At 41.6% G+C, this 10,700-nt stretch overlaps 1 protein-coding gene across 8 annotated transcripts in view; it reads left to right on the plus strand.

The window, feature by feature from the left end:
- The window catches only part of ARHGAP6 (Rho GTPase activating protein 6), a 325,502-nt gene that overhangs the window by 218,688 nt on the left and 96,114 nt on the right, over positions 1-10,700 (plus strand). The window contains exon 1 of one of the 8 annotated variants that reach the window (XM_083821921.1): positions 10,489-10,698. The exons of the other annotated variants lie outside the window; for them this stretch is intronic. The gene's annotated coding sequence lies outside the window, so the exon portion shown is untranslated. Of the gene's footprint in view, positions 1-10,488; positions 10,699-10,700 lie in introns of those variants that run through there. 8 annotated transcript variants of the gene reach the window in all.

The following is a 10,700-nucleotide window of genomic DNA, read 5'->3' on the forward strand; positions in this document are numbered from 1 at the left end:
GCTGAAAAATGGCTCTTCGTTTGCCTAGCTCAGCCGCATTTGTGAGACTGTGATCTTTATGGAGACAGCAAAGAAGAAACTATTTACACACCAGACTGCAAGGATTCAGTGTCTCTGAGAAGTATACTTTGCAAGGGAAAAATGCATTCCTCACTCTGCCTCCAGAAATGCTCTTGGTTGTGGAAGTTGCTGGGCCAAGCCTCATTTATCTCAGAGGTTGATGTCTTCTGTTTGTCTCCTTTCCCTTCTCCCGTGAGTTTTTTTTTTTTTTTTTCAAAATTTCCAAACAGTTTTGTTTTTGCTTACTGTGTAATTACTGTTTATGTAGTAAGGCAGGTGGATGGCAATGAAGCCTAGTGCAGGACAGGCGTTCTGCTAGCCCACGGCAGTGCTGCAGAGCCAGCTGCTGGGAAGTCGGCACGGGGATGTCCTCAGATAACTGGTGCTCGGGGTGAGAGCTCAACCGTTGTAGTATCTGAGACCCAGCTGACTGCTGACTTCAGTGAGGAACGATACCGGAGCAGAAAGGACAAATCGCATCCCACAGTATACAGACACTTGCTTTAAGGTACAGAGAAGTAGATTAACCGGAGCTTTCATCCACCAGTTTAAGGTTAGGTATTTAGATTTAGTGGTGGTTTCTGTAGGGCTCGTTATTAGTGAAATCTGTAGGCATTTTACAGCTGAATTCCAGGGGAAGAGAGTTTGGCTAATACTGAGCATTTTCTGAAATCTCCCTGAATTTTAGAATGCAAAGGCTCGTGTCTATGGGACTTTGCCTCCTCTGGAGTTCTCTGTAGAAATCAGCATTAATTACTTCAAGGTTGAGCTAAGGTTACCAATTTTGATTAAAGATTAAGTATTAAACCATTAAGCATGTTTATAAAATGAAACATAAACCATTGCAGAAATCTTAAATATAAGGTTACGCAATTTTCACACCACTCTTAGAGCCGTGTTTTCACAAATCAAACATGCGTTCCTAGTTCTTTAAAAGTAAATTTTATGTTGCAGCTCCTGGTTTTGTAGGTTTGAATCTTGCCTTTCATTTTGCAGTTAAAAAAAAAAAAACAAAAAACTTAGATACAATGCATGACAATTTTAAACTGTGCACTTACTAAAAATTATGACTGAAATAAGATCAGGTTTTCCAGTGAATGACACTGAGTTATTTAACTGGAATAAGTTCACTGCTCTTGAGTAGAGAAGCAGAGCATGAAGCGTGCACATTTTTTTGCACAGATGAGAAAGTAATAAACGTTTGCTAACAATTTTATGCTTTTTAAAACTCAGTAGATGACTAGTTACTACCTTCTTGCCATTTAGTAAGCCATTTTCTCGGCTCGTGTGATTTCTGAAGAGGAAGAAGTGAAAATCTTTCTCAGATACCCTAAGCAGAGAGAATGGAAATATTTGTAGGAAAGGGAATATTGGCAGTAAGCCCTCTCTTTAGATACTTGTGTGTTAGTGACCAGTATTTGTTCCAAAAGAAATTTACAACATTTGGCATGTGCAACACAAACCTCTTCTTCCCCCATAGCTTCTTGCCCATTTTTCCTTTCTTCCTACAGTCTTCTCCTCCTGCATCCTTTCCCAGTTGTTAACTTATCTCCTTTCTTTCTATAACTCATGCACATACCCAGTGACACAACCCCACCTCCAAATATCTTATGCTCACTCTTTCAGGCTGTCTGTGGGTCACCCTCCTGAAAGATGCTCCTTTACATGTCACCCTATTTTCCTTAGTAATATGGACCTGCTGTCGTCTCTGTTACGTTACAAAATAAAAATAATAAAAAAAAAAAGTTGCACTCTTGATTCTGTGTGCTAACTCTTGATTCTGTGTGCTATTGCAACTGCTGCCCACCTCCCTTTTTATTTTCATGTTGAATTTATTGATTCAGCTACCCAGTGTTATTTTTCTTCAGTTCTGTCTGGACTTTTTCCAGACTGGCTGTCATCCCTGCCACTGCATCTTAAATGCTCTAAACCAGCGTCCCATGACTGCCAAATAGCATTACGGTATTAGAGGGACACCAGGAGAACTTCTTGTTCTTGATCAGTGTGCATTCTTTCTGTTCTTTAAATCACATAAAGTGGAAATATTTCAGTGCCACTGAATTCTTTGTAGATGAAAGGAAGATACTTGATTTCCTAGGAAACAGATATGGGTACTTGTGACACGAAGAACCCCATATAACAAAAAATGGGGCATATAAAATATATTGCAGTTATTGAGATAATGTGATGGTCAGGGAGTGATTACATACCCAGTATGCAAACCTCTGATGCCTTTGAAGGTATGGTCTCTCTCCTTATAGTAACCTGTGTTTCATGTGAACCTCCTGCTTACTACTGCAGATTATGCTCTGCTGTGGGAAAGCAGGCAGGTATTTAGGTGATTTTTTTTCAAAACTGGATGCACTGTTGCTCTTTGATACAATTCTTGGGCTTCTGATTCTTGGGCATTCAGTTTGGATGTGTTAACACTGAAGGAGGCTATAGTCGTGCAGTATGCATCTGTAAATGACCTGAACAGCTGAACGTTTTGAGATCTACTGAGTTATTGGAATGTTATAATGTCTTATTTAGTCAGCAACTTTTGATTTTTCTTTAGGTAAATATGATGAAGTTTCTCACCTGAAGAAATGTTGGTATCATTTGAAAGCAAGAGGGAGATGCTTGTAGCTCATCATACTCATCAGTCATCACTGGCATCAGTAAGAAATTTAGGAAGGCTGACACAAAACTATATGTGAGGATATGCAGGTTGATCTTATCCAGCTAAATTTAGTGATCTAGGCTGAAGCTAATTAAAAATATTTTGGGCATGGATATTTAATATGCATTTTGTCTTAGGAAACATGAAGGAAAAGCACTATTCTCCTTCCCCCCCCCCCCCCCCCCCCCCCCGATCGAATATGACAGGAAGTCATTTGCAGTTGTCTTGGACATGAATTCATACTAAATGGCTAGAAATAGCTACTATGAAGTATTTTCAAAGAAACCCTAAACCAAAGATTTTTCTGTTTTCGTGCTAATGTAATTACAGACCAAAGGATTTGAAATGTAGCTCAGTTTGTGATTGATAGTATTTTATTGTCAAAATCAGCACTTCTGTCTTCAACATTATTAAAGACAGAAAACTGTCCTTTTGGAAATGTAACAGTAGGTGATGGTCCCTGTTGGAGAATGATTCTCTGGGTCTTCAATGAAAACAGGTGCTCAGCTGTAACAATAGAAGGCTTCATATGCAAAATTCTCCATACACACTAAGTGTAGCTGGCAAAATTGAAAATGTGTCTTTGAAAATGAAGCTGGCCTGGCTGGTGCTTGGCTTATACTAATGATAGGATAGCTTTTAGCTCCAGTGTTTTGAAGTGCATGTTAGCACTTGACTTCTTTTGCCTATGTTACAGAAAGACACTTGAGGCACCATTGCATGATATAAAGCAAAAGGAAAATCAGAAAATCCTATTCAGTTTGTGCTGGTTTTACTCACAGTTAACATATCTGTGTAATTTCTCTGGTAGAGATTTGTAACTGTAGGCAGGACTGGTTTTCCTTGCTATGGTTTCATGTTAACACATCCTTAAATGCTCAGATTTACTTGAAAGGGTAAAAAGGTTGTTATATTAAAAAAAAAAAAAAAAAAAGAGAGAGAGAAGAAAAGAAAGAAAAGGAGAAAAGGAAAAAAAAAAGTGCTTATTTAGCTGGGTCTTTTACCTAGGGAGTGAGCTTATCTCGAGGCAAGGCTGCAGCAAGGAGGACGTGCCTTCCTCGAGGGCATCCCCTGCAGCTTCCCTGCTGCTCGGGGCTGCTGCCGGAGACGGCTGGGCAGTGCCTGGTACATGGGAATTTTGCGTGGGATGCAGGAGCACAGCGCTGTATCACCTCTGTATGGCCCCTGGAGGAAGCCCTGATGTAGCGTGTGAAGCCTGGCAAGTCAATGAGCAAGCTGTAGCCTGACGTAAGGGTGCAGTCACGGAGCGAGCCACAGATAAGGGGTGGCTGAGATACGTTGACTTTTGTTATCAAGTAATTGATGCTCTGTGAGAAGGAGTTGTTTCTGAATTCGTTGAATCAGCTGTGGTCACAGCCTGAGAGTGAATGGTTGGAAAGCTCCAGCCCTGTTTGGACCAGCTAAAATAATGCTTGTTATCCAAGACCTAGTCCAGTATAGGGAGAGCTGTGGAGCGTTATCTCTGTTGCCTAATGTCTGCCTGTGATAACTATTGGTGATGTGAGACCTCCAAAAAAAGACATTCTGGTAGTCTTCTAAGAAAGGCATTCAGCTCTTTAAAGTAACAAGCTCTCTTTGATATGTGATACCCCTAAGCATGAAATGCAAGTCCAACCTTGGAACTCAAAGGTCTGCCAAATATCTTAACCCAAATACATTTGGAAAACTTTCAGTGAGGCCTGCCCTTCTTTTCAAAGTCTTTATGTGATCTATATTGCCAGGAATACTGATAGTCCCATGTGATATCAGAAGGGGGTGTATTTAATGTAATGACAGCACTTGTGTAGGGGCTATTACTGCTTTACAGTAGTGTCTGTTTATGTTTACAGGTCTGACACGTCTTTCATCCTGATTTGTTTTTCTTCTGCTTCTCGTGTGTTGCAGCTAAGCAGTGGGTTTCCTTGCTCACCGCTACAGCACAGGCCAGACAGCAACTGTCTGGTGTGCATACATGAAGGCAGTGAAAACATCTTCTGCAGTTCTTAGAAGGTGTGCAGCCGAGTTAGTGCCCTGTTTATCCATCCCTATGTTTGAGTGTATGTAAAATCTCTGTTGGAAAAATCGTGTGTTTACGCTCATTCCCTGGAAATTCATCTATTAACAAAACCAAATAGACCACAGTAGGAAGGAGAGGAGCATCAACAACTGTTCTTTTAGAGCTCACTGATGAAACAAACCCACCTTCTGCCTTTGCCAAGGAGCATCTCTATTAGCAAAACCAAATTGCGATGCCTTTTCATGATACTCATTTTTCAAAAAATAGTTATTATTACTGTATCACTGCTGTGGACTCGTGATTGATGCAGGTGATAATTTCTTCTGAGGTAAAAATCAGACAGTAAGAGAGCATAGGAGCTCTTAACTTCTGGGGGTGTCTGGACTGCCAGAGCATTATTCTTTGCTGCCTGTCTGCAGAATGACAGGAGGCTGAAGAAAAGCTTTTGCCCCTTGCAGTGAGGTTAGTCCTCGCAGAGGTTTGGGCGAAAGCTGATTCAAGGCCTCCTTGTTTCTGAGGCTGAGCGGTTGGGTTGTTGAGAGCGCAAGTTCCCTCAACAAAAGCTGTCATCCTTGTCTGGGGGAAGGGGGTCTGGGAGATACAAGGTTCAAAGGCTTGTTTTTCTCTTCCTGGGATGTACAACACAGAGCACCCCCACATGGAAATAAAAGCAGTTTTGTAACGCTGTTGTAACAAGATGTCTGCATCTGTGTGTTTGTTGTATTTTTGAACGATAATAGTATGTGCTTCACGGTGATGGCAAACCCGCCTGATTTCTTTGGCTTATCTTTAAGCCAAATTAAATCGTACCATTTGTTGATGGTTAAACTCTGCTAATAGGCGTATGTGAAATCAATTTAGGGCAAAATCTGGAGTGTTTTTCTGGTGGTTAAGTCTGCAGCTTAACCACCTCAGCTTTTACCTACTAAGATTTTACAGCTAGATAAAAACACAGTGCCAGTCACTTTGCCATTACATTTCAGCTGTCTGTTGAGACCAGATCTCAGAAACAGCCAGCTAAGCTGCAGCTGGAAATCAGATGAATGTGGCAGGCTGGGCGAAAGTCAAACTGAAAAACAGCAGTTAAAAACACAGAATCATTGAACCTGGAGAGTACCTCCAAGATCATCAAGCCTAACCACCAACCTGACCAACCAAGTCTCATCACTGCACCATGTCCCTCAGTGCCATGTCCATACATCTCCTAAATACCTCTAGGGATGGGGACTCCACCACTGCCCAGGGCAGCCTATTCCAGCGCTTGACCAGCGTGGTCAGGTGTGGAGGCAGGCTGAGCTGTGATTATGAAGAAAATCTTGATTTCCTATGGATGTTGGCAATCTAGAGGCACATCAACATGGTCCCAGCACACAAGAGTGTGAGAATGTTGCTTCTGGGCCCCCAAGGCAAGTCTCTGTGCCCCATAGTCTTACTGGCTTAAGACTTCAGTCATTTGTGGATTGTCCACCTCGTGCTGTAGCTGTGCTTGCAGGGATGTACTAACAGAAGATGTTTACCCATAGAGATGCAGTGCTGTAATGCCTTTATCTGTTATCTTGTAGTATTAGCTAGGTTATCAGATTTGCAAACTGATTGGCAGGTTGACTGTAGTGGTAGCAGGGGTAACAGGTTTTCTTGAATGATACCCTGAACATGCAGAATCGTGGATGGCTTCGTGGGGCGTGCTCAGGCACGTTGTTCTTGACTATTCCTTTGGGTGCTTTCAACAGACTCTAGTACAAAACAAATGTTAAGTCCCATCATCACGGAGTTGCCCTAGACCTGTTTTGTGTCCCAGAGATCACTTTTCGAGTTCAGCATGCAAGAGATTTCCTTTGAAACGTCAGTCACCTCAGGTTTTGTGCTGCGTAAGTTGTGAAGCGTTCTCCTTTTTTTGCTTGGACTGAGAAGCGCAGAGGTTCTGGGCGCCTTCCAAACTTTTTGAAGTGGCTTTTTCCACTGTCAGGCGGGGTCTGGCTCAGAGTCAACTGCATTTTCCTGGTTCTCACCCTTCCCTTTCAGGCAGACAGATGACCTGCCTTAAGGGATCAACCTTTCTTGGAAGGTGAAATTAAGCACATCAATTAAACGCTGACCGTAAACATTAGCTGCCTACGTACCTATGAACTTATTAATCCCATGTTAGCACTCCCCGGTGCAGTGTTTATTGATCAGTTAATTAGTATTTGCACAGTGCTTTGAAGAGGACAGTGATGTGTACATTTCTGTTATCATTATAGATTAGTATATTACACCAAGCCAGAAACATTGCAGAGATAATTTATCCATATCCTATTGAGAGAGGTGTATGTTTATTAAGAGAGCTCAATGAGGCATTGAATGCATCTATTACGGTTCAGAAGGGGAAAAATTTGATAACCGTGTGGGAGTTTTAGTAGACACATTTTTCCCTGCACTAAGGAGGAATGAAGATATTAATTTACTTGTCTCCCTCTATCCGTGGGTTGTAACATCAGCTAACTTTTCCTTCTCCTCTTCTCCAGAAGACTCATCTCTCATGTTGCTTCGTGAGTGCTTGAGTGCCATCGGTTTTATCTTACCTGAGTATTCATGAAACAGGATAAAGGAAGACAAAATTTAAGTAGTTGGATCCATCCTGGCCTGTTCAGAAAATAAATAAGTACCTTGTCTGCAAAATATAATCAAGGGGAGCTTGGCGCATACTACTTAAGCATTCATCGAAGTTGGAGGTGCAAGTCCGCTCTTTCTTTCTGGTCCTTGCTTTCCATGCTTCTGATCTTTTCTGCCTACTTCATTTAGTCTTCTTTACTGTTAATTTTTTTCCTGGTGTCATGCATAACTTGGTCTGAGATCACATTTTGCATAATTAGATGTGAGAGAAAATGGGATCTGCTAATAACAGCATATTTTTTCATTGTGGTATGTGCATATCCATTAACTTAAGGAGAAACTTACTTGGGCCTAATAGAACACTTGTTACACAGACATGAAATTAAAAGACTAAGCCATGTGAAAACAGAAGTCTGTGTCTAGAAATCTTCGTGGTCCTGGCCTTACCAGTGGGATTACCAGATCAGAGGGATGTTGCATTTCTGTGGACCATCGCTGACTTCTGGGCTTCCCACAAAGTCAGGGAAGGTTTGGGAGGGGGGCCTGTACAACTGGAGGAACCGGAAGGGTAATGAACCTTGCTGTCAAGGTCTATTAACAGATTTTTCCAAAGGAATTGTTTCAACCTGGGTCCTAGTTTGCTGTAGCTCCGGGCTGCCCCCTTTTCTCGGCTCCAGGGGAGTGATTTGTTCCTTAAAGGCCTTCAGAATTCTACCTCTCTTTTCATTAATCATGGACCTAATCAATTCACAAGGATCTAAGTGGATTTTTGGTCCTAGATTTTTAGTTTCTTTGAAATCTTCCACTTTTTAATATGCAGATTCAGTTAAGTAAATGTCACGATACTTCACTCAGGAGATCCTCTTCTGATTCCTGCAGTTAACGTTAGCTATGGACAACTAGTATCTGGTAGGATCCCTTCATTCGCATTCAGTGAAGAGATGAAGGCTCCCAGGGTGGCTGCATTCCACAAACAACTCTGATTTTCTGGGAATCTGTGTGGGGCCAAACAAAATTCTTGACTCGGTTGTTTTTTCAGTGGATGTTGTTTTGCATTGCTTTGATGGGAGAATAGAAGTGATGGAAAAAATACCTGAGCCACTTCATGCTGTTCTTTTTTGACATATTATGATATTTGAAACAGACTGATTTGGTTGATTTTAGCTGTCAGGAAGAGAAATTTCCCATGGATGCTTTAGACTTGAGAATACTTGTACTTTACTTTGCTGGAATTTTTAGGCAACAATAATAAATAGTCTTTGCATGTGAACTCGTATCAAGAGAAACAGAGATATTAATCCCTTAGGGGAAATCATAACTGTTTTGCTTTCTAGATGAATTTCATTTAATTTCATACGGTCTCACATTGATTTCCATCATCTCTTTATAAGCTTTCCTTCTCTGTTTTATTGTTTGCTTTGCATCAGTGTCCCTTTGTTTTCTCCAAAGTTTCATCTGCCTCTTTCTCTTGTCTCCAGTGGGATGTTTAATACTTCTCGTTCTTCTCAGTCTTCCTTGATTCTGAATCTGATGAAACTCCTCCATTTTCTTTCAGATTCCTGGATGTATGATGCCCCCCACAATCTGCTGGAGGTTTCCCCTAATTCTTCTTAGCTCATTCTCTCCTGTCTGCTTTCTTTCCCAGTCTGCCCCTTTCAGTCTCTTACAGGATTTTTTTCCATTTAACAGTCTCCTGAAAAAGCCAATTGGCTGTGGCTAGAGAAAATAAGGTCTTCTCAGGCACTGCTTATCTCTGCCATGATTTCCAGCAGTGTCCTGTGCCAAATACTCTGTGTATTTATAGAGGTTACCTTTTTCTCCAGCAGTAAGTTGGGAGCCCTAGGATGAAGAAGGAGCTCACCAAGATGCAGGTGATTCCCATAATTTTCTCAAGTTTTCTGCTCCATGCAAATCTATTATGTCTGTATGCTCTATGAGAGGCTGTATGGGAAAGGTAGTGGTGAGGCAATAGGACTCAAATCCAGGTGTGTCATTTTTTTGTCTGAGAAAAAAATGCAAAGCTAGGAGGTAAGCTTTCTTGATGGTAAGTTGAGCTTGTATTTTGTTTTTCCTTGCTACGTTGTAGGAAGCAAGGGGATTGTTCTATATTGTGTAGGAGCCTGCAAACTGGCAAATTCTGTTTTCAAAATTAAAACTGGAAATACCTGTGGGAAGAGTCTGGGGACAAGTGGCATCAGAATAGCAGGCTACATTTTTATAAAAGTGGACTATATGTGAAGGAAAAAGACTGTTTGCTCTACTTGTTCTGTAAATTGCCACTTCACGTCTTTTGTCAGGGTAATGATACAAATGGGGAGTTCTGAAATCATAAATAGCAGTTATAAATCATTGCAAGGTGGTGACATACAGGCATCTGTCCGATAGCTGATTTGCTCTTACAAAATCTCCATCTTAGGGGACAGGTGTTTGGAAATGTGTTATCAGGGAGATGTTTTTCTTGTGCTTGAATGGTTAATGTGCCTGCGTACTTCTGGGTTGGCTATAGCTTTGAATTTCCATTTGTGGCCGTGGAGATCTTCTCCTAGTGAGCCAACAGGCAAGGGGATGTAGAGATCCCTTAACGTGTTGATATGCCTTCAGTTTGATTTGCCTTTTTTATGTTTCAGTTTGCCCTTCAGGTTCACTGGCCTACATGCAGAGGGCTCTGTCTTTTTCCTACTCTCACTCAAATGAACTAGTTTGATATCTTCCTTTTTCTGATGCTGGTTCCTGATTCTCATTTCCCTAAAAGTCTCACTTCAGTTCTCAGATGCAAATGAGGGCAATTAGCCTGATCTGAATTTGCAAATCGTTAAGCCTTTTAGAACAAATTATGCTGAACGTTTTCCACTTGAATTCAGTGTACTTGCTTCCACTTGTGTTTTGAGGTTAGTAACTTTTTGATCAGTATTCAAAGTTCTGTCTGTACAATACTGCATGTTGATCCCTCTCTTGCTGTCTTCTATTTTTTTTTTTACCTTACTTTGTGTTTTTACTGCTCTGCTCAGTTTTCTGCACTTCATGGAACTGAGTTTGGTCTCCATGAAGCCAGATTTCCCTTGGGGCAGCCTGGTGTACCCCCTCCCTGCAGAGGGAGGGCTCCAGGGCTGCTCCACAAGAGACCCCGTGTTGTTCATTTTGCAGGACTTGAGCTGGCATCTCAGCATAGCGTCACGCTGGGCTATAGAGACAGAGTCTCGCAATGGCTTTGGACAAGGCACAGAAGAAGCCCATCTTGTGGAAAGGAGACTTAGGTTCCTCTGTTGCTGCAGCATTTTTGCTCGTGTGGTGTGTGTCCTACGTTTTGCATGTAGACGTTCACTTCTGAAAGCTATTTCTCGAGAGACATAGGACCAGTTTCAGGGAGGT

Source organism: Anser anser (genome assembly GCF_964211835.1).
Source record: "Anser anser genome assembly, chromosome: 1".
Lineage (NCBI taxonomy): Eukaryota > Metazoa > Chordata > Aves > Anseriformes > Anatidae > Anser > Anser anser.